The sequence below is a fragment of the Lissotriton helveticus genome, chromosome 12, assembly GCF_964261635.1.
Source record: "Lissotriton helveticus chromosome 12, aLisHel1.1, whole genome shotgun sequence".
Classification (NCBI taxonomy): Eukaryota; Metazoa; Chordata; class Amphibia; order Caudata; family Salamandridae; genus Lissotriton; species Lissotriton helveticus.
Genome location: NC_136073.1, coordinates 837,734,345 through 837,757,386, shown reverse-complemented (window position 1 = coordinate 837,757,386; position 23,042 = coordinate 837,734,345). Strand labels below are relative to the sequence as shown.

General features: G+C 47.4%; 1 protein-coding gene across 4 annotated transcripts in view; it reads right to left on the bottom strand.

The window, feature by feature from the left end:
* Nucleotides 1-23,042, bottom strand: part of LINGO3 (leucine rich repeat and Ig domain containing 3) — a 1,135,152-nt gene that overhangs the window by 711,332 nt on the left and 400,778 nt on the right. For all 4 annotated transcript variants that reach the window (XM_078669069.1, XM_078669072.1, XM_078669068.1 and 1 more), the window contains one exon: nt 21,327-21,453. The gene's annotated coding sequence lies outside the window, so the exon portion shown is untranslated. The remainder of the gene's footprint in view (nt 1-21,326; nt 21,454-23,042) is intronic.

Sequence of the window (23,042 nt, the reverse complement as noted above, 5' to 3'; positions counted from 1 at the left end):
GATCTGGACTCCTTGGCAATTTGCTGAGAAGACTCCGCAGGATCCTGTTCATTTGTCACTCTGGGGATTACGTTGAAGATTGTGTACATAGTGTCCCATGTTGAAGTGGTTGCCTGTGAGTGTGTGGATGAGAAGATGAATGTGTATGGTGAGAGGTTGATGTGGGGTTTTTATATGAAATGTATTTATTGTTCTATGTACTATTGAAATGAACTCATTAATTTATGAATCACAGTATCAAAGATGATGACTTTATGTGTACCTTGAAAATAGAAAAAAAGAAAATAAAGATTTTTGTATACTTTCTATCTGGAGTTGTACCTACCCTGTGGCCTACACGTCGCATGCTGGTGAGCTTAATGTTGCTTGTTTAAAATTACGGACCCTTTGTGGGCCACTGCTCTATACTGATAGGGTTTACTATTTTCTGATGTAGTAGTGTTATATTCCCCTGTAGTTTGCCCTATATGCTGTTCAGGGGGGCCCCTGTTGTATTGATTTAAGTCCCCCTCCCTTCCCTGTCTTGCGATTTTCATGGACAATTTGGTACCCCTGTGGTAAGGCCTGGATAAGGTCAGGTTTGGACTCATCAGTGAGCCATGTTTCGGTTAGGAAGATGGCATCAAGGTCGAGCTCCTGAATGAGGAGATGGATTTCTATGGCGTGCTTCACGAGGGATCTACAGTTTAAAAGGAGCATGTTATACCTGTTTCTGGTGATGTTGCTGGTAGGAATAGGCTTCGCTTGGTAGCCGCACGTAGGACAGTGAAATTGGGGGGCGTTCGGATGCCAGATATGGTCACATGAGGTAGGATATTTGTCCATGAATGCTTTAAGCTCCCTAGCACTATAGCTCCTCCTTTCTGGTGCCCGGGATGAAGGAGTTGTGGCCCCTGGCCCCGTCCGGCCACGGACGGGCGCAGACGGGCTTGCCTTTGGCGCGCCTTCGGCGCATGGGCTGCATATGTATTTTGGGAGGAGGAGTCAAGGGGCGTGTCTCGCTCTCTCCCCGTTCCGCAACGCTCTTAGCTGACAATACTCCGGAGATTATACGCTATACATCTCAACAGAAGCAGTGCGGGGAAGAGCGTGACACCAGGGCTCACGAGGACTTACCCCACACAGGTGTGTGTGCATGCATGTGCATTTTGTGGAACTGCCGGTGTAGGAAAGTACACTAGAGCGCGAAAGGCCTTGGAGTCAGCTTTTAAGTCAGTCAGCAACTGCTCCACGGAAACGAAGTGCGAGGAAACCCATCCTGGGAGTTATGCGCCTAACTCCGTGTTATAGGTTTTCTAAGCGTGCATTGCGCCGCCAGGAGCAGTGCGCCCTGAGTCGAGTTTAGATGCGGCGGCCAACTCACAACAAGGTTTCCGGGAGGTGGCATGCGCACACACACAGCTGAGAAAAAAGAAACTCGAGAGTGGTGCACGCGCGCCCAGCATCTGTCTTCAATTACCGCGGGCCTGACAGCCGCGATAATTGCAGAAATATGGCCTTCTGGTGCGCGTGCCCGCACCAATATGCCATAGGCGGAGCTACTCTACCGCCTATGGCCTATTGCGTGCTCTCTTCCAAAAACACACGAACGAGAAGGCCAATTGAAATGCAGCTAGCCGTATTCCCTGGTATCCTGGTCCCTATGTCATCATTCTCGCCATTCCCGCCATTATCTGCCCGTGCTAGTGCCAGTGCTTCACCAATGCCCATATCTAGAGCCTTACCCGAGTTCCCAGCAGTCACGGGGGTTACAGGAGTCATCATAGTCCTTGATGGGCTATCCACAAGCTCTCTGCCAATACTGCCGCCTCTGCCATCACCGCCACCACCTCTGCCTCCATGGACGCCCTCATGCAGGTAGAGGCTGAGCTGAAGGCAGGGGGCTCATGGGGCAGCAATGTTAGCCTGGTTAACAAGAAGTCTCCGATACCCAATGGCATGGAGGTGGTAGATGGCGCAGAAGGAGGCTCAGCAGAGGGGGATTGCTTCTACTCCGTAGATGAGGAAACGGATCTCTCAGCCACAAGCGAGACTGAGACAGAGGGGGAGGATGTTGGCTCACCATCAGATTCTAGTCTATCAGGAAAAGAAAGTACACAGAAGAAAAGATGGACTAAAGGGAAAAAACAGACCTCGGGCTCAGGGTCTCCTACCAGAGGGGGTAAAAAACTTGTATGGGACTACTCGGCCACCTCACAGACCTAAGAGGAGGCTAATCCATCACAGCTGCAGGCCCCCTTGGAGGCAATAACTAACACACTGAAACAGATCCAAGGGGAGGCTAGGGCCGAAAGTCGAAGGGCTAGACACGCCACGAAGAAACTCCACAAGACTTTGAAGAAAGTAAATAAACTGTATGAGGGTATGGCAAGCAAACAGAGTTACCGAAGTTGAAGAGAGAACAGGAAGACTGGAGAACGATATGGGTGCTTGGCAGGAGTTTAAAGCTAATCAGGAAAAGGTCTCTGAAGATATGCTCTGGAAGATGGAGGAGTTTGAAAACCGCCAGCGGCGGAATAACATTCGCCTTTTGGGGGTAGAGGAAGGGACAGAGGGTCAGAACATTTTGAAATTTGTTGTAGATTTGCTTCGCGGTGCTTTTCCGGAATCAGACTGGCAGTGGGAAAAGGAGATACAGCGAGCTCACAGGTTTCCCTTTGTAATTAGGAAAGGACAGGGGGAGGCGGTCAGACAGGTAAACCACCTCTTCCCAGAGCAATCCTAATATATGTTGGGAACTATCTCCTTAGAGAAGAGATTATGGAAAAGGCAAGGCCAGAGAACAGACGATCATTCGAGGGTACTTCATTTTTTGCCAGACCGGACTTTTGCCACGTCACCGTGGAGAGGAGGTGGAGACTGAGGCAGCTCATTAAGCCGTTTCAAGCATTGGACTCTGAGGCTTACCTCCTATTTCCAGCAAGACTAAAGGTGGTCACAAGGGGGAACGTAGAAATGTTCTGGTCAGAAATTAAAGCCCAAAAGTTTCTGGAGCAAGTAAAGTCGCAGAAAGGAGGTTGAAAAGGTGGAAAAGGAGACGCTTGGTTGGCTGAAGCTGATATGGATAAGAAAATAGGATGTCAAGTTATGGGTATTCTGCTTAAGGGGGAGCACTGGGATCACAAGGCTTCTTGAGGGTGGGGGGTCAGAGAGGGAGGTTAGCGACTTCCACACACTGTAGCAACCACATATAGGTCTACTTGACCTATTTGCCTGTATAGGGGGGGAGGGGGTAGGATCTGGAAGGGTGGGTAGGGAGGGACATGGGGGTTGGGGGGAAGGGGGGAAAATGTTGACACAAATTGGCTTGCACTGGTTGGTTCAGCACAAGAGAAGACAGAGCAGTCTTCAAGCAAAACAGCAAATGCAGTATTCAGATATGGAAATACAATATAAGCAAACAAGTGATGGTCTTAAATTGAGAAATAACATAAGGGGCTGGTTAATAACAGGAACGGAAGGGATCTCAGCCTATTGGGAAATGATTATAAAATCTTAATGTGTTGTAGGATTGCTACTATAAATATCTGTGGCCTAAATAATGCAAATAAAAGACTCAGGGTGGCGGCACTGTTGAAGACTCTTCGATTGGATCTAGTATGCCTGCAAGAAACACACATAGAGGTATCAAAAAGCTATCTTTTGGGACAATTGGGATTTGCCCTTCTTGCAAATTCTAAGCAAGATTCTAGGAATAGGGGAGTGGCTATATTGGGGAGGATTGGTGATGTTGTTGTGAGCAGGAAGAAGGAGGATGAGGGTGGCCGATGGGTGATTCTAGAATTAACCTTTAAGGGGGAGAAATTCACCCTCGCTACGGTCTATGGATCAACGGATGATGATCCCGAGGTATTTCAGTATTTGGATATGGAAAGGGCACATTGGGTAGAGCCAATAGTTATATGCGGGGATTTTAACCTACACGATCCTAAAAGTACATTTTCACAGGTGGGTGGATATTATCCGGGTAGGAAAAAGAGAGTGTATAGAGCATTATCCGATCTGGTTATTCATAACTCTCTGATCGATCCTTGGGTTAAGATTCATCCAAATAGAGATGGTAGCACATTTTATTCTGCCCCCCATAGAGTCTTGGTCAGATTAGACTATTTTTTGGTTTCGGGTCCCTTCCTGAAGGGAGCAAAGATGGAAAAACATCCCCGGGTGGCATCTGATCATAGCCCTTTAGTTTTAACTATAGCGATAGGTCAAGAACAGAGGAAGGAAAGACAATGGACCTTTGAGAGAGCTCTCCTCAAAGATGAGGGATATAGGGAGTATATGGAAGGTTGGATTAGGAGTTTTCTGGATTTCAACAGAGGAACAGCTCCCCCAGGGGTGGTCTGGGATTCATTCAAGGCCAGCGTCCGCGGGGAAACTATGAGCTATGTACTATCAGCGCAGAAAAGAGAGAAAGCTAGGATAGAGGAAATAAATAAACAAGCATTTACAATGCAACGGTTTCGCCTTTGCAAAAGTTAGAGCTATTTGCATTGTAAATGACAACATTTTTATTTGTGTTGGTTTGGAAAACAGATAAATAAATGGCATTGTCATTTACAATGCCAATAGCTTAATCTCTCGCAAATGCCACACACACACACACACACCCACAGAGAGCCCCCACACACAGAGCCCCCCACACACAGAGCCCCCACACACACACAGAGCCCCCCACACACACCCACAGAGCCCCCCCACACACACCCACAGAGCCCCACACACACACCCACACAGAGCCCCACACAGAGCCCCACACACACACCCACACAGAGCCCCCCCTCACACAGCCACACAGAGCCCCCCCCACACGCTGCGCTGGGGCAAGCAAGGGAGACAACTCTCGGATGCAAGTATCTTCAGAGAATAGTTACTGCTTGTGTACAAGGCGATGAGGCAAGGAGATACACCGATGTACACTCACCTGAGAGCATCGCTAGTGTTTGTCCTTGCACTGTAATCTCAAGGCGCTGGAGCGAGGAATAGATCAGTATCAAGCCTCCTGCAAGGATTGCTAGTGACTGTCCCTTTCGCACAAACCTCAAGACGCTGGACAAGAAGATGCGACGAGACACCAGCCTCTAGAGAGGACCGCTCGTGCTTGTCCTCAGAGGGTGTTCTGAGGTCGCTGGTGAAGTACACGATTGTCTCTACCTAATATAAACTTATTTTGACTTGTACTTAAGTGGTTGTCTATTTACTTATATACTATTGCGCGACCATCTGATGTGTTTGTAAGACTTACCTTTTGTCCCGAAATGTTGTCCTGAATTTTGACCTTCTGTCCTGAATTTTTGTCCTGAATTTTGACCCTTTGTCCTGAATTTTTACACTCACCTTCCTGAATTTGCACCCATGCAGTTGGTCACCCTAACTGGCCTTACACTCACCGCTAACCGACTTCCTGAACTCCTACTTGGTAATTGTGCGCCACTCAGAGCATGGCCGTCCAAGAACCCCTTCTACGCACTGCAGATGGCTGAATGCAGCCAATCAGCAGCTAGCAGTAGCCTAGCTAACCTATCAGATCTGCCTCCTACCCTCCCTTCCTGGTCTTTTTTGGGGATGGACAGCGAATTGGATCATGTGACAAATAGAGGAGTAATCCATCCCACGGGGCTCTTCCACATGTAGAACCGAGAGGATCTTCCGCATGTCGAACTGTGCACGGGCGATGCTTAGCATGGGGAAGGGCACATGAACTACAAGAACGTAACGTGAGCTATATGCAAATAAGCGGTGTGCGCAGGCGGTGCTGAGGGAACAGCTCATCACCTCTGGAGGTGTGTGTTGCATGCACAGCCACTTGGAATCTGCACTGATCAAAGGCGCCAAGTGGGCATAATCTGGACACGTGCACTCCACACAAGAGTTGTGTGCAGAGGAGTTGGATATATGTGCTGTAGCAAGGGGTCACTAGCTTTTGTATGTGCACAGGGACAGGACCTGTGCACTGATATTAACAGGATCCGGGCATCAGCCCAGATCGCAAGAACTGTGTGCACCGGACCCCTCCTGTGCTGCTCCAAGAAGCGGGAGTAGAGGATAACGTTGGACACCCATACAGACGAAAAAGCGGTATGCACAGGAGCTGCACGTCTGTACCGATCGCGCTGCGCAGCTTTTTCACTCAGGTGAAAACCTAATGAGAATAATAATATGTGGCTTTGGAATACGCCCTCTGTTCCATTGGCTAGCTCCATAAATGGAGGCTAGCCATTGGAACAGAGATCTGTCCGTCATGGCCGGACCAGATTCGTGGGCGTTCTGGCGATTTTTACTCATCCCGCCCCTTTAAGAACGTCATTGCGGCGGTGGGCGGGTTTACTTTTTTTTCTTTCAATGTTTGTTTTCGTCATTTCGGCGAAGATGGTGGCCGGGCAGTAGCTTGTTTAAGATGCTGCAAAGTGTGTCCCGACCTGTGCCAGGGAGCAGGCCACCGTCTGTGCCAGGGTAACCCGATCCTTTCCCCGATTTCCCAAAGGTTCTGCGGCGGCGAGTTCACGAAGCTCCGAAAGCGGAGCATTTATTATGAATGCCCTCCTTCACCCCACTAGACATAACAGTCGCTTAATTAACTTTTGGGAAATCACACATTTCATAACATCACCTCCCTCCCTTTAAACCACCACAAGCAACCAAACGCACACCTCCCTGGTAGCAGTGCCTTCTGCAATGTTAGGTTTGCTGGTGCTTTGCACAAGTCAGTTGGCGTTATTTACGCGGCCAGATGTTGTCCCAGCGGTTGGTGACTCGGATGCGTTCGTTATCTCTCTCCTTTCTGCAAGGGGCGGTTCCAACACCGACATCTGCTCATTTCGAAGTGCTTCTCTGGGCTGGAAATAATATCTTAAAGTGGCACCAGATACAGAATATTAAATCACCCGAGCCCTCTTGGCTTTGACACTCACTGACCCCTCGACTGAGAGGAACACTTAGTGGCTTTTAAATTAAATTGGTGTTTTCTAAAGCGCCCACGGTTTCTTTTCCACCACGTCGCAGCACTATTTGAGAAGAGAAACTGTTCTGAAAGAGGTTCCGCAATAAGAAATTGGGAGGCCGCGCTCGTTTCGAGTACACAAGCTAGCGTGTAAACTCACCAAGCGGAAACAAAACTCTTTTTGAAACCGGATACTTTAATTTGGAATGTGTCTTCTAACTGTACGTACCTCACTGGTCAGATCCCGCCACCCCGCGCAGACTCTTACATGGGGCTCGAGAATAATGTGATCTGTGGTCAAGATGGCGAATAACATCTGGAGATTAAAACGGTACAGTATTTGGGGCCTAGGCTCGTTGACGTGGAAGCACACCTTATTCAGCAGTTATTGTTCTATGTCTATCTTTTTTTAGCGTTTTGCCAACTCTATTATCCAGTGGAGAGTGGCCCATCGAACCCTTGCAATTGCTGTATTATACTTTACTCGCTCAAAAGTCCGTTTCCCGAAGCCAGAGATCGATATATATATGTGTGTGTGTATATATATATATATATATATATATATATATATATATATATATATATATATATATAATATGTGTGTGTGTGTGTGTGTATATATACACGTATGTGTATAAATGTGTGTATATATGTGCGTGTGCATATAATATATATATGTGTGTGTGTGTGTATATATATTCTATCTTTCAGCAAAATAATCTTTACACGGCACTCCGTACTTTTAGGCCTCCCTTCCCTCTTGTCTCCTTAAATATGGATTTCGGTGGGGCGGCCGCTCTGTGTTCCCACACACACACAGCCGGCCCTTGTTAGGCGATTGAAGTTGCAGCCTTTGAGTGGTTTAATTGGCTGGCAGGATATAACAGGATTTCCTACTCCCGGCCACTTACATCTGAAACTTACATGGCCAGCTGAGCGGAGTGACAGACTCTCCAGCCGCTTTGTGTGCTAATGAGCAGGCTGCCAGGAGAAGGTGAGCTTCGGCTGGGAAGAACCACTGTCTAAAATAGAAGGGGTGTGATTGTGTTTTTATTACACATGTAACTCTCTCAACTAGTGTGCCCTGAAATGCCGGGGCTTCACACGTTTGTATGAACCGGTCTTTTTCTGGCTTGTTTGCACGGTTACAGCGGGTTAATGCACCTGTAGCAAAGAACTGTGCGGTCTGTTAAAATCCTGGCAGAAGTAACTATGCTTTTAATGTTTCTCAGAATGTAGATTGTCCATGCTAAAAGGCAATCCAGTTCATGAATGCTTTATTAGATTGGCTAATAAAAAATAATACATATTTACTTATGAGATTTTTTTTAAAAAACACAATATCATAAAGAATCAGTAAAAATGATAACATTTTAATTGTGAAAGTGATTTACAAGTGTTCTTCTGAAAACAAGCTGATGACCCACTTTATTGTTCGTGATTAATGTTGTATGCTAGCTTAATTATTTCGCACATGGATCGGAAAGGCTGAGCCTTTTATCCTTCTCAGATCAAAGGGCGGAGTTGAGTTCCATTCAGTTGAAAATAGTAACAACAATTTGTTTGTGCGTACTTATGTAATGTATCTCGGGCACTTTTCGTACGTGTTGGCCTCTAGGCGCGGTGCCAATTCAGGCGGGAGCGAAACATGATCTGGCCTGCAAGATGTCAGGCGAAGCTTAAGGGCATCAGAGGGTTTTAAGAATCATGGCTCGGAGGGGTGGTCCTGACATGAGGTATTAATCAAGCTCCGAGATGCATCTACTCTGTGGCGTGTGCGCTATAAATGTTCATTTGGTATCCTTTTGCACGTGGTGTGGTTCACTGCCTGACAGGTATCAAGTGCCACAGGTTTGGTTTGAACACGCATCATCGACTTTTTATTGGTGCTGGGCAGTGCCACTGACATACCTGGGAGATGTGGCACCCCTCCCATCGGCCGTGCCCTCTGCTGACGCACCACGGTCCGCGTGCACATCCCGCTGCACACATTAGAGTCACACCTGCCACTCGCCCCAGGTTAAGCAAATGATGGACTGCTTTGTGTCGTTTCCCCGTTTCATTTATTTTGTGAATTAGTAAAGCGCTCCATCCTTCTGCATCTCAGCGCTAGGTCTGTAGGTCAAGCCATCCGATGTAATGTTTAGGCTTGAGTTTTATTTGTTTCTCGGAATTGTACTCTTTCTGCCTCTGTGGAGGACATATCCCAGGAAGGTGTAATGTTTGACCAGATGCGTACAGCTATTTGGTAGATTTAGTTACTAGACAGCTCCTCGCCCTAGGTGCAGCGCCCAGAGACGGATTATCTCTGGACAGCTGTACTGTTCACGCGAGTTGTGTGCACAGGAAGTGGACGCGCGTGCTGGCATGATGTGTGTACAAAGAAGCTCTTCATCACCTCGGATCACTGGAGCTTTGTGCCCTGAGCTGTAGATGCGCCCTGATCCAAAGACGGCTGCGCGCAGGAGCTGAGACCAACCGAGCTGCGTGCAAGGATTAGCTGCGCAGGACATGTGGAGCGGTGCTGGGGAAGAGAAGTCGTGCAGGACAAGCGAAAGGGTGCTCGGAAGGGGAGCATGAGAAATTAAGTGGTGCTCGGGGAGGCAGTGGTGCAGGAGAAGCGACTCGGTGCATCAGAAGTGAAGTGGTGCATTAAAAGCGAAGCGACGCGTACATCCGGGTCTCTGGTTTGAGCTCTCTGCAGCTTACAGTATAATGGGTGCGAGATCGCACTACGGGGGGAGGGGCGGACACCGACAATGTGTCCCGACGCCCCTCTCCCCTTGCAGGCACTCACCGGGTCCGGCGGCTGCTGGAGGAGAGCTCCCGCTCCTCGGGACTCTCCGGGGCCGCGGAGGGACGTTCTCTTTCCCCGGGGCTCCTCCTGTGCTCGGGAGCCTCGGGACGGTCGATGCAGGCTCTCTCCTCCTCCTCCTGCGATGACGCGGAAGGGGGCTCGACCGGCTGGGCCAATCCCAGCGCGGCCCGGGCTTGAAGGCGGGCGCTGCTTCCTCCTCTCACTCGGGGCCGCGGCGGTGAATACACGGAGCAATGCCGGGTGGGCACCGGCCTTAAATCTAAATATTAAGCGAGGTGGGCACTCGCTCGGGGTACCACAACAGCGGCAAGGTCCCTGGCAGGGTGGGCACCTGCCAGCGGACAAAATACTCGAAAATCAGGTGCCGGCAATGCCGGACCAGATTCGGGGGCGTTCCCGGCTTTCGGCTGACGTCGCGTGACGTCGGTAAAAGCCAAAGAATCTCGGGAACGCCCCCGAATCTGGTCCGGCATTGACGGACAGGCCCCTCGTCCAATGGCTATGCTCCATTTATGGAGCCAGCCAATGAATGACGAGGGCCGACCCAAACCCACACTACAGTTCTCATTAGATTTCTCCTGCGCAAAAGCTGCTTGCGCAGCTTTTTGCAGTCGAAACCTAAAAACTGATGGAAGCGGAAGAGAAGTTGACGATAGCCATTCAACAGCGGTTGTCATTAGAAACACACTTACTTAGAATTGTCCCTCTTAAAGCCGCAGCCACAGAGCACATATGCAAGAAGGCAGCAGAGAACTACTTAGCTAGAAAGGAAGGGGTGTATGAGTTCAGCGAAAAGGTAGGACATCTGTTGGCGGTTCGGACTAGACAGAAGCTTGCAGCAACAGATATCTTGGAGATCATGGATACCCATGGAAATAGGGTGGTAGGATCCGAGGGAGTGAGGGAGGTCTTCAGGCAGTTTTACGCATCCCTATATCAGGCGGATAGGTTGGGAGGGCTCTCAGAGATTGAGGGGTACCTAAGGGGTGTTACACCGCCGCTCATTATTACGGAATGTAAGGAGGAATTAGATGCGCCCTTTAAGATGGAGGAACTTCTATGGGCTTTAAGCACCCTACCATCAGGTAAAGCCGCCGGCCCTGATCAACTGCCGGTGGAATTTTATAAAACATTCCAGGGAGTAATAGGCGCAGATATGTTCAATATCTTGAGGCAAGCACAACTTGGAGAGGCAATTCCTGATTCATGGGGAGGAGCAGATATAGTAGTGATTCTTAAGAAAGGGAAACTGGCAAATCAACCAGGCTCTTATAGACCAATCACCCTCATGAATGCCGATGTTAAGGTTTATTCGAAAATACTGGCTAAGAGACTTGCAGGGATAATCGAGAGCTTGGTAATCTGTTCACAACATGGATTTATACCGGGTAAAGGGACAACAGAACACACTAGGCAGGTGATTACAATGTTTGACGCAGCAGGTATTCTGTGAGACCCTATGGCGGCATTATTTCTCGACGCTGAGAAGGCATTTCATAGGGTCTCCTGGGAATATCTATGGGGTACCTTAAAGTGGAGTGGAATAGGTGAAGGGTTTATTAAATCAATGAAAACCTTATAGAAAAATCCATCAGCTAGAATTAGGGTTAATAGAGGGCACTCAGCAGCGGTTAAAATAGAAAGAGGAACTAGACAGGGGTGTCCATCGTCTCTCCTCCTATTTGCGTTATATTTAGATCCCTTTTTACGTAAGCTGGAAGGTAATCAAGGGATCCCCAGATTGTGCTTGAATGGCTGCGAAGCAAAAACGCTGGCTTATGCAGACGATGTAGCCATCTTAACATCTAGCCCGGAGGGTGCTATTAAGGAGGTGGAGATAGAGGCTCAGAATTTTGGCCAGGTGTCTGGCTACAGCCTGAATAAATCTAAGACCCAGATAATTTGTAATCAGTATGTCCAAGGAGAGACGGATCCAAGAGTTGTGGCCTCAGCAGTATACCTGGGAGTGGCAATAATGGCGAATGTTGAAGTTGTTGTGCAGAACAATATGGCTCCATTGATGTCCAGGGTAAAACTAGACTTGGAACGGCTAAACAATCTTCATCTCTCTCTAGTGGGGTGTACGAATATAATTAAGATGCTTATTTTTCCTAAATTCTTGTATTATTTCAGGGCAATCCCCCTTTTTTTTAAGCAAAATGGTTCAACACACTGGAAGGGATCCTCAACAGATTCATTTGGGCACAGGGCAAGACCCGCAGGGCATATAGGTTTATGACACTGCCGAGAGAAAGAGGCGGATGGGGGGCACTGGATTTTAGATTATATTATTGGGCTGCTGCGATCCAGTACATGCAAGGACTTATAGGAGGAGGTGGGTTAGATCAAAGAATTACAGATTGCTCTTCTAGAATCTATGCCGCCGTGTTGGGGGAAGAAGTGGAAAATTGTTTTTTAAAATGTGTAGAGTTCGGATACTATAAAAGAACTAGGTTCAAGACAGTTGAGGCAGGCATTAAGGTATGGAGTGCATTTACGAAAAAATTGGGCATAGGGAGATTTAACCGGTATACAAAGTTGGTTAAAAATAGATCTCTTCCGGTAGAGATGGATTAGTTACTTACCTGTAATCCTAGTTCTCTTCCAGGGGTATCCTCATCAAAGTCATAAGCATTAGAATATTCCCGCCCATGTGCGGGACCCCGGAAACACTATATTATATGTGCCCCACATATATATACTCATATATATATAAATACATATATATATATAACATGCAATAGCAGCCAATAAAAAACAGAGCTGAAATATGCTGTGTAGAATTTCCACCATACATGTAATCATAATAAGCATTAGAAACATGAGAAACAACAAAAAAGTTTGTTTAGAAATTGTTTTAATGCTCAGAAAGCAGTAGAAATTCTTATAACTCACTGGAAGCATAGAAAGCTCCCAGGCTGCATTGCAAATACACAGTCTAAAAAGACTGAAAAGCTAACCTGTAGCTGCATAGCAATAAACTGACACCGTGCCTTTAAGGCACTCATGACCCCCAGTATCCCATCATGCCTCAGGGGTGACAGTTAGGTCAGTTGTTCTTTTCGGAGACTGAAAATAAACCCCATAACAAATAGGTTAACAATATCTCCTTATTAAAGAATGTCCTTTGCCCGGGGAGGCGGGAGGGTTGCTTATGACTTTGATGAGGATACCCCTGGAAGAGAACTAGGATTACAGGTAAGTAACTAATCCTTCTCTTCCAGGGGATCCTCATCAATAGTCATAAGCATTAGAATAGAATAGCGAGCCTCACCTCATCTCCCTGCGGGCAAAGGAGTAACAATACAGTAATAAACCATATTAAGCCTAGTAAACACTAAGCTCGTATAGGCCGTAGGCTACCCAAATAGATTCCTCAAAGAGGCTTGTCCTACTTGAGTATCGGCCCTGGAATCAGACTCGAGACAGTAATGTCTCGTAAAGGTATGAACTGATTTCCAAGTCGCAGCCTTGCATATCTCCGACATTGGAATGTCGTGCAAGAAGGCTACTGTAGCGGCCTTCCCTCTAGTGGAATGCGCTTTGGGTGACTGCAACAAAGGCTTGCCTGCAAGCTGATAAGCCAATTTAATGCAAGAAACAATCCATCTCGCGATGGACCTCTTGGCCGCTGGAAAACCTGTTCGCATTGAACCATAGTTCACAAACAGTTGATCCGTTTTCCTAATCCCTTTGGTCATTTCCAAATAGAACTTGAGCACTCTTTTAAGATCTAAGGAGTGAAGTGACCGCTCGGCTGGGGTCGTAGGATTTGGAAAAAATGACGGGAGGGAAATGGACTGATTTATATGAAAATCAGAGATGACTTTAGGTAAGAAAGCAGGATGAGCCCTTAGGACTACCCTATTGTGATGAAAGATAGTGTATGGTTCTTTCGCACAGAGAGCTTGAATCTCACTGACTCTGCGAGCAGAGGTAATCGCCACCAAAAAGGCCGCCTTCCAAGATAGATGTTGCAAAGAGGCCTTGTGGATGGGCTCAAAAGGTGGTGACATTAACCTGGATAGCACCAGGTTTAATTCCCATGGAGGAGAAGGATTTCGCACAGGGGGATAGACTTTCTTCAACCCCTGGAGGAAGTCCTTAACCACTGGAACCTGAAAGAAAGAAACCTGATCTGGTGATTTTCTGTATGCTACTATGGCTGACAAATGCACCCTAATAGAAGCGTATTTCAAACCAGCAGTAGCTAGGGAAAGGAGGTATGGCAAGATGACGTCCTCCTGTCCTTTAGTCGGGTCAAGGTGATGATCTCTACACCATATGAAAAACCGCTTCCACTTAAACGCATAGGACGCTCTCGTGGAAGGTCTCTTGGCCTCTTTTAAAATGTTCATGCACTCAGGAGGCAAGTTCAAATGCCCATATTGCAGGACCTCAGGAGCCATGCTGTTAGGTTCAATGATGGGAGGTTGGGATGCATTATCCTCCCGTTCATCTTGCTCAACAGGTCCGGCCTGCAAGGGAGTCGTCTGTGTGGACACACAGACAGATGTAGAAGGTCCGGGTACCACCACTGCCGTGGCCAATTCGGAGCTATCAGGATCATGTCCATGTTCGACCTGCAGAGCTTGGAAACTACTCACGGAATCAGAGCCAGGGGAGGAAACGCGTAAGCGAATGTCCCTGACCAATCCATCAATAGAGCATTCCCCTGAGTCCCTGGCCGGTGGAACCTGGACGCGAAGGCGTGGCATTTGGAGTTTTCGTCGTCTGCAAACAAATCTATGGTTGGACGACCCCAGCAACGAAAAAGCTCGTCCACCACTTCGTCGTTTAGCACCCAGTCTGGCTGATCTTCGAAGTGCCTGCTGAGTGCGTCTGCTTTTACGTTCAACTCGCCTGGAAGGTGCACCGCCACTATCGTGAGGCCTCGAGAGAGGAGCCAATGCCAGATTGCCTGAGCCTCTCGAGACAGAGGGCGAGATCTGGTGCCTCCTTGTTTGTTCAGATAGAACATGGTGGTCGTGTTGTCTGTCTGAACTAGGACTGAGTTGGACTCTATCGCTGGTAAAAAAGCTTTGAGAGCCAGGAATACCGCTCTGAGTTCCAGCATATTGATGTGGTATGTCTGCTCCTGCGCAGACCACAGGCCTTGAATCTGAAGAGGACCCATATGTGCTCCCCAACCTTGCAGAGAGGCATCCGTCACTATCGACTGGCTTGGAAGAGGCTGGTGAAACCGAATCCCCACCAGCAGATTCTTTCTCCGTGTCCACCATTTGATGGCGTCTTTCGTCGCTTGGGAGAGCTTGATGCGATCCTCCCAAAGACCTGTCGCCTGGTCCCATTGATCCTCCAGGGCCTGCTGTAGAGGCCGCATTCTCAGCCTGGCGTTTGGGATGAGAAAGATGCAGGATGCCATGGAACCCAGCAGGGATGCTACTTGTCGGGCTGTTGGAAGCCGAGATTCTAGCAGAATTCCACATTTCTGGTTCAGGGAAAAAAGTCTCCCCTCCGAAGGAAACGCTTTTCCCACTTTTGTGTCCAGAACGGAGCCTAGGTAGTGAATAGACTGTGTAGGCCGCTGGACTGACTTCTCCAGATTCACATGGAGACCGAGACTGTGCAATTGGAGAAGACACAGATGTAGATCGTGTTTTACCCGCACCGGAGACGGACCTTTTAGGAGCCAGTCGTCCAAGTATGGGTATAGGAAGAGTCCCTTCTTGTGCAGAAAAGCCGCCACCACTGCCATGCATTTGGTGAAGACTCGCGGTGCGGACTTGAGACCGAAGGGTAGCACTGCGTACTGATAGTGTTTGTTCCCTACGACAAACCTCAAGTACTTGCGATGTTGCTGAGCAATTGGGATGTGAAAGTACGCATCTTGCAGGTCCACCGAACACATCCAATCTCCGACTTGAAGATGTGGGCATATTTGGTGAAGAGCCAGCATGCGGAACTTTTCTCTGATGATGATCTTGTTTAGAAGTCGTAGATCGAGTATTGGTCTGAACTTGTCCTCCTGATCTTTTTTGGGGACAAGAAAGTACCTGGAGTAAACTCCCTTTCCTCTTTGAGCGAGAGGAACCTCCTCTATCGCTCGCTTTTGTAGTAGGACTTTTACCTCTCTTCGGAGCAAGCTTAGTTGGTGAGGGGAAGCGCTCTTTGGAGGTATGTTCTTTGGAGGAGCAAGGAAACGTAGTTTGTATCCATTGCGCAGTATATTCAGCACCCACTGATCCTTGGTGATGCTGACCCACTCTGCCAGGTGTTGTGAAGCACTTCCTCCCACTGGAGTGGGCAACGGCGCCAGAGGAAGCCACTGATCAGGCTTTTCCTCCTCTTGTAGTGGTAGAGGATTGTTGATGACCTCCTCTACCTCTGCCAGGTTTACCTCGAAACTGGGGTTTTCCTTGGGCTTTACTTAGGGACCATTGAGGGGTTTGAACCCTCTGTTGAGCCCCTCTCCCCCTGTTGGGCTTGAAACGACGCTTGAACTCTTTCTTCTTTTCCAAGCCCACCGCTTTCACTGTGTCCAGTTCCGTCTTCATTCGGGTCATTTCTTCGTCAGCATGCTCACCGAAAAGAGCGGAACCCGAAAAGGGGAGATTAAGGATGCGATGTTGAGCATCCGGCTTCAGGCCTGTCAAGCGCAACCATGCCGATCTCCTGGCACAAACCCCATGAGAATAGGAATGTGCCGACAGGACAGCACCATCCGCAGCCGTGCTTATCATCTGATTCGCCACTAGACATCCTTCAGTCACGGTCTCTTCAAAGTCCTGCTGGTCTTCTTTTGGCAGCTTGGCTTTGAACCTTTCCATAGAGTCCCATAAGGCTCTGTCGTACCGACCCAGAAGTGCAGCCGCACTAGAAACCTTAAGAGTCGACGCAGCCGAGCTGCAAACTTTGCGACCCCAGGAGTCTTGAGTCTTGCTGTCCTTGTCTGGGGGGACTGAAGAAGAACCTGCCACTGCGTGTGTCTTCCTCGCCGCCGCCACAATAACAGAGTCTGCTGGCGGGTCCAATCTTACAAAAACCGGGTCAGAAGAGGCCGGTTTGTATTTCTTTTGGATGCGGGCTGGCACCGCTCTGATAGCCGCCGGAGTTAGGAATACCTCCTTGACAGGATCTATAATCCCCGGGACTAATGGCAGTAGAGGACGGGTGATCGCCTTTTTGTGCAAAGTCTCAAAAATGACTGTCGTTGTAACCTGAGGGACAGACATTTCAATGTTCAGCTTCTGAGCTCCTCTCTGCAAGACATCCAGATACGTGCCAATGTCATCCACTGGGGAGGATCGGGACGTAGGACTGTCCGTCAAAGTAGGGGAGTAGTCCCTCTTGGAAGACCTGGAAGAAGAGGTAGAGGAAGTAGACGGAGTTCGTCGACGTCTACGGTGGACACTGTGCCTCCTCTCTTTTGATCGTTTCGAACGCTCTTCTCGTCTAGGAGAGCGAGACCTGACCCGCTCCTCTGGTTCTTTTCTGGGAGATCGGGTCCTTCTGGGAGATCTGGTTGGTGTTCTCACAGGAGATTTGCGCCTGGGAGGGCTATGCTTGTCCATCTCCTCCACCAGATCCTGAAGAGGAGACCTGTGCTGCGAGCTGGCGTAGTCCTGCATACGTTTTGCAGCCCCAGAATCTCTCCAATGTTCCAAAGACCTGTACCATCTAGGTGAAAGTCTGACTTTATCCGCCCAAGGGTCCGTCCGACGCTCAGGTGACTTGCGTACCGGACTTCTGGACTTCGACGATGCAGTTGAGGAGCCAGAGGACCTTGAGGTGGAATGACGGGAAGCGGACTCCGTTACCATCACCACATCTGAACATCTCGACGCCGAGCGCTCTTCCCTCGTGGTCGAGTACTTTCGGGGAGTCGGCGGATCAAACAATCTTGTTTTTGAATGTCCATGCGAGGATGTATGGTCTCTCGACGTCGAGCGGCGATGAGCAGCCGCCGACGGAGTTCCATGTCTCGACGTCGAACGGCGAGTACCGGCCGTCGACGGAGCCCTCTCTCTCGACGTCGAACGACGATGCCCAGTCGTCGACGGAAGTCTCGACGTCGAACGACGATGTCCTGTCGTCGACGAAGCACCCTGCCTCGACGTCGAGTGACGATGTCTAATCGTCGACGGAGGTCTTTCTCTCGACGTCGAGCGGTGATTCCCTGTCGACGGCGGAGGGGTCTTGGTCCTCGACGCCGAACGTCGCTTCTTTGACGACGGCGGAGGAGTCACACTTCTCGACGCCGGTCGACGTCTGGATGACGACGGCGGAGGGGTGACCTCCCTCGACGCCGGTCGTCGCCTGGTTGACGACGGCGGAGGGGTCTTGGAACTCGACGCCGACCGTCGCCCGGTTGACGGCGGCGGAGTTCCCTTCCTCGACGTCGGACGTCGCCCGGTTGACGCCGACGGAGGGGATTTCGACGATGGAACTGGATCCTTCGACGTCGTCGACGTACCTGGTCTTCTCTTCGACGGCGAGCCCGCCGTCGACGGTAGTTTAGACGATGAATGATCCACCGGTGGCTCTTTTCTCAGCGCCAAGCCCGACGCTGAGGGTGAGGGGCGTGAAGACTTCTTTCTGGAAGATGAATGAGTCTTCTTGGAGCCCTTCCTCACCGGAGATCTTCCTCTTGATGACCTATGAGCTAGGCCATAAATGCGAATCCTCTCCCTGTCTTTTAAAGTTCTTCCTGACAGGTGTTCACAATGAGGACAGGTGCCTGGATCATGTTCCTCAGGCAGACACAGGATACAGACGTCGTGGTTGTCTGACTTGGCCTTCTTGTTGCCACAAGAAGGGCATTTGTCAAAGAGTGAAGGCATTTTCAGGAGAAAATGCTCACCAAAATGACTGAAAAAGACAGTATCTTACTTGACTAGATGTTAAATGTCGAGTAAGAACAAAAAATTGTCAAAAGTGAAGAGTTTTTCTGTCAAAAAACAGGAAAATTAGTGGAGCTGTGTAACCAGGCTCCTTCTCTGAAGGAGCCGGAAAGAACAACTGACCTAACTGTCACCCCTGAGGCATGATGGGATACTATGGGTCATGAGTGCCTTAAAGGCACGGTGTCAGTTTATTGCTATGCAGCTACAGGTTAGCTTTTCAGTCTTTTTAGACTGTGTATTTGCAATGCAGCCTGGGAGCTTTCTATGCTTCCAGTGAGTTATAAGAATTTCTACTGCTTTCTGAGCATTAAAACAATTTCTAAAGAAACTTTTTTGTTGTTTCTCATGTTTCTAATGCTTATTATGATTACATGTATGGTGGAAATTCTACACAGCATATTTCAGCTCTGTTTTTTATTGGCTGCTATTGCATGTTATATATATATATGTATTTATATATATATGAGTATATATATGTGGGGCACATATAATATAGTGTTTCCGGGGTCCCGCACATGGGCGGGAATATTCTAATGCTTATGACTATTGATGAGGATCCCCTGGAAGAGAAATTTGGTGATACGACAATGGAAAGGTGGGCGGCGAAGGGAATCGATCAGATCGGAGATGTTAGGACCGCGGAGGGATTTTTATTATTCTCAGACTTAATGGATAGGTATGGATTGGATAGACAGGACTTTTTTAAATACTTACAGATAAGGAGTTTTCTAGGGAATAAACACGGGGGCAGGTGGGGTTTAACACAATCGAGATCATTGAGAAAATAAGGCTAGGGTGGGGACTGCTCGATACGAAGCTTCTATGCCAGCCTCTTGGATACAAAGCAGGATGATATTGATAAATATAGTGAGAAATGGGCAGAGAAATTAGAAGGTGATTTATGTTGGTTTCAGGACTCACTGGAGTTAGGACGGACACTCTTATGCTCTGCGTCGCTGCAGTCGCAACACTACAAAACCCTTTACTCACTCTATCATACTCCGGCGAGGATAGCGAAATGGGGTGGGACTACAGGCATTACCTGCCCACGGTGCAATTCAAGAGAAGCAGATATAATACATATGTTTGCACTATGCCCACAGCTACATACACTTCTAAAGGATATAGAGATCTTACTAGAGGCCTCTCTGAATATTAAAATAAGTCTTAGACCTGTACATATGCTATTAGGAATCGTCCCTGAGGATGGTATCCCACAGCGGGAATTTATCTTTGTGGCCATGGCAGTCTATAGGCTATGCATCGCCAGGGCTTGGCTGGATAAGAATCCCCCGGGGTTGCAAATATGGTTGTCTAATCTGCTAGCAGCATATAACTTAGAAAGACCTATCTATGCAAAGAAAGGCAGAAAAAAAAGACAGCTGGGAATTCGAATTTGGGAACCGGTTAGTAATTGGAGAGCGGGGATGGGATAGCATATTGGGGACGGGTTGGAAATGCTGGCAAATGTAAATGAAAACGGTATATATCTTGCTTTCTTTCTATGTCTTATGTATATGTCTGAGATGAAGTACTATCATGACTATGCTTATGTTTGCATTTATGTTTGCGTTTATTAATTTATGGTTTTTGGAATGAAGAAGCCTTGTCTAAATCTCTCTGGTGCTGTATGGTAAATAATAAAATATATATTTTTTAAAAATGAAATGCAGCTGGCAAAAAAAAAAAAAAAGCGAAAAATCACGAGCAGCCAGGAATTTGTTAGGTAGGTTTTCGGAGGCCCTAAGAAAAGGACTCTTGGGCTCCGCCCACACTGCTACGCAGTGTGACGTAGGCCCGAGCCCTAAAAAGGAAGCTAGTGAGTGTAATGGGGAGGAATTAGTATAAACGAGGCCACAAGAGTAAACAAGCAATGGCAGTGCCAATAGGCGTGGCATTGACTGCCAGCCTATTCAATGCTTGTTTTGTTGGTTTTGTAAAACTTTATTGTTGAGGAAGCTGTTAGGCCCTCACCAATACATACATGGCTAAAGAAATGAAGATTTTGGTCTCGAAACAGCGTACTACTAGAGTTGACTCCAGCACTGAAGGGAACTACTTTTTCTGAGGATATGCTTCTTGTGAAAGAGCAGATTGCAATCACTCAAAACTAAAGTTAGCCAGCAGATAAAGTGGGTTCACCTATTGAACGATGTTGTGTGGTGTAGTGTGAAGAACAAGGCAGGATGTGCCCTTTGAATAGCCCAAAGGGCTGTGTTAACAGGCGTAACCATAAAACAAAATAGCTGCTCCTTCGGCATTCGGCAATTATATGCCAAGCGTATTATCACCACCAAATGACTAATCATGAAGAGGGAATGCTTACATAGTCTTTCTATGTAGTACAAAAAGTTGTAAAAGTACATAGTGTCTATGTAACCTTATCAGCAGACCCCACCCAGCAACCTTGCAAAACATATTATCAATCACAAATAACGAGAGAATAATATAGACAGAGAGCATAATAAAGAGGTTTTTTCCCTCAGAGACCTTCAAAGAGAAATTCTCAAGGGAATCATTCACAGCAAGAGTCGACCTCTTCGATGTTTTAAGTAGGAGACGTTTTAGTCCCTTTCGAAGTTTATGTATGGCCATCGTCAGGCTAAGTTTCTGAGGGTGCAACTCCACCGACTTGTAAATTAAAGAGAAATATACAGTCTCACAAGGAGAATGAGTACACTTGCAATTAGAACGTGCTTACCTTTTCGCGAACATCTTGGTCTTAAAATAAATCTTACAAATTCTTTTTTTACAAGAAAAACAGGATACACTCCCATTTTATAATTCCTTTGGTCCAGTATAAACAATGGCCTTTTGTCTTGATTAACCTAAGAAAAGGAGAAGACAGAGAAACTGTCAATTAATTCAATAAAAAAACAGACTAACATGCCCAATGGCAAATCAAGCTATAAGTGTAAGTGCAAATGTGAAGACAGACATGTCGTTACAATGCTTCCTTTACAACAAAAGCCTGCAACTCTCTTTTTCAGTGGTTGCTGGAGCCACTCTCGAAATACAACAAAGAAACAATGTATCAAGCAAAGTGGGACTAACAGAAGCCGCAACTTAATAACTAAGAGGTCAATGACCTGCCATCTAAATATATAAGGCCGGATTCACAAAGGTCGAGAATTCTCATTATGGAGATTCCACCCGAGTGCGTAGACTCCTCAACGACTGCAGGGCGAGTGCGGAGGCCCTTTGTGAATCTGGCCCATACAGATGGACTGACTGTCCCAAAGTTTCAGACAGAAAGCGGGCCCTTAAACCGCATAGATAAATCTGCTGGGACCACTTGCTACAAGTAAACAAACATTTATGCAAACGCTAACGTCCCAAAGAATTGGGTCTTGTTTACGTCATGTACCTTATTGCCCTAAATACGCTTTCGTGCTGCATAAATGTTTGGAGTAGGGAGGAGCTGAAGCTCAGCCGGATGATTCTTGAGAACTGCTTGTCCCTGGACCAGGCATTGAGTATTCCATGGTTAGCCCATGTTAAGGCATCTTTCTTTTTATTAGGTAGGTCGGACATTTTTCTTAATCAAACTGATCTCTCCGCTCTTGAGTCAGAGAGTGTCAAAAAATTGTTTCTGGATCGTTCCCGCCTGGAGAGAGAAAGTCTAGAACTCCAGAAGCCAGTAGTTAGAGGCCACATGCTTCTAAAGATTGTACAGGGGTTGGAGCCATACCTGGGCCTGGTTCGCTCACAGCACAATATGTTTTTATTATGCAGATTCAGGTTTAATCAATTGCATAATTTTTTTTGCTTTCCCGCGTGGGTGGGCTCGGCTGGAGGGAAAAGAACCCTGTTGCTGCGACAATGTGTCTCCACAGGAATTGCTTCATTTCATAATGTTTTGTTCTTACTACAACCGGCCGATAAAGCGTTTTTTTAATCCCTTTGCTTACATTGTTGCATTTTAAACAAGTAAGACCTGCCTTGTGGTACTTACAGAGGCTACCCACGGTCCAGGTCCTTTTTACTGTCTCATCTTCTTATGGGCTATTTGGGCATCGAGGGAATCGAGATCTGATTAATTGTTTTATGTTTTCCTTGTTTTTATAATTAACTGTTTTTTTTTGGTCTTTTATTGTCTTTTTGTGAATTCATTTTTATTATATGAATTTGTACTCTTTTATGGTGATTTCATTTACCGAATAAAGAAATATTGATAATTGAATAAAGAAATATTGAATGACAGTTGCTTGCCAACAAATTTAAATAAAAAAAGAGGCTGATTTCAATTGAAATTTAAGTTCTCGTGTGAGCACTTTCGGGGTGCAAAGGGTGTTCGTATCTGTTGCTTTTCCATAGACTGATCTACTGCATATCTGACTCAACGCAGAGCGAAAAATCCAGATAATGATTTTGATTCTTCTCAAATTCTATGGAGAATTGTAAATCACTCCATCTC